A 1,560-nucleotide genomic window follows, 5' to 3' on the forward strand; every position below is an offset into this window, starting at 1 on the left:
CCCCCCCCCCGCAGTACAGACTAGCATGACCCCCCCCCCCGCAGGACAGACTAGCATGACCCCTCCCCCCCCCCAGTACAGACTAGCATGACCCCCCCCCCACAGTACAGACTAGCATGACCCCCCCCCCCACAGTACAGACTAGCATGACCCCCCCCCCCCGCAGTACAGACTAGCATGACCCCCCCCCCACAGTACAGACTAGCATGACCCCCCCCCCCCCGCAGTACAGACTAGCATGACCCCCCCCCCCCGCAGTACAGACTAGCATGACCCCCCCCCCCCCCAGTACAGACTAGCATGACCCCCCCCCCGCAGTACAGACTAGCATGACCCCCCCCCCCCCGCAGTACAGACTAGCATGACCCCCCCCCCCCCCCAGTACAGACTAGCATGACCCCCCCCCCCACAGTACAGACTAGCATGACCCCCCCCCCCCACAGTACAGACTAGCATGACCCCCCCCCCCCCACAGTACAGACTAGCATGACCCCTCCCCCCCCACAGTACAGACTAGCATGACCCCCCCCCCCACAGTACAGACTAGCATGACCCCCCCCCCCCCACAGTACAGACTAGCATGACCCCCCCCCCCCCGCAGGACAGACTAGCATGACCCCTCCCCCCCGCAGTACAGACTAGCATGACCCCCCCCCCCCCCGCAGTACAGACTAGCATGACCCCCCCCCCCCCGCAGTACAGACTAGCATGACCCCCCCCCCCCCCGCAGTACAGACTAGCATGACCCCCCCCCCGCAGTACAGACTAGCATGACCCCCCCCCCCGCAGTACAGACTAGCATGACCCCCCCCCCCCCACAGTACAGACTAGCATGACCCCCCCCCCCAGTACAGACTAGCATGACCCCCCCCCCCCCCCGCAGTACAGACTAGCATGACCCCCCCCCCCCGCAGTACAGACTAGCATGACCCCTCCCTCACATAAACAGAAGTGTTTGACATTAGCAAGTGAAACAGATAATATACTCAAAGTCATGCAAATGTTAGTTTCAGAAAATCCAATGGTCCGGTTTTGGTCATCGTCCATCACGTCCTCTAAAAAGGTCCTTCATCCTCAGTATAACTTTTACCTTCTTATAAACCCCCCCAGGCCACGGTTCAAACGAACGGTCCTCTGTGAGTGTTTGAATTCCATGAATTGTAATAATACTGACATCACAAGATACATGATGTCATGTCTCTGCAGAAGAGATATAATACATTTAGAGAGATGTGCAAAGTGGTCTCCCGGCACGGCTGTGATGTATTCTAATACAGTCCTCCACTGTACCTCCCCTGAGCTCAGGCTAGTGCTGCATACTGCACTTGAAGGCTGTGCTTTCATCGAAAAAGTAGATTAAAGCACAGTTTTTGTGTGTGTTTTAACTGGGGCATTCACTCGTAATGTATGTAAATACGTGCATTAATTCACGAGGATTTACTTTTATTGTAGGTCAGCCATGGTCTTGTCTTGATCTCCAAGTGAGTATTTTATAAATGTGTTCTCATTGAACCTGATGAATTGCCCCAAACAATTAAAACTACATGATCAAAATAATAA

This window comes from Osmerus eperlanus, chromosome 21 (genome assembly GCF_963692335.1).
Source record: "Osmerus eperlanus chromosome 21, fOsmEpe2.1, whole genome shotgun sequence".
Taxonomy (NCBI): Eukaryota; Metazoa; Chordata; class Actinopteri; order Osmeriformes; family Osmeridae; genus Osmerus; species Osmerus eperlanus.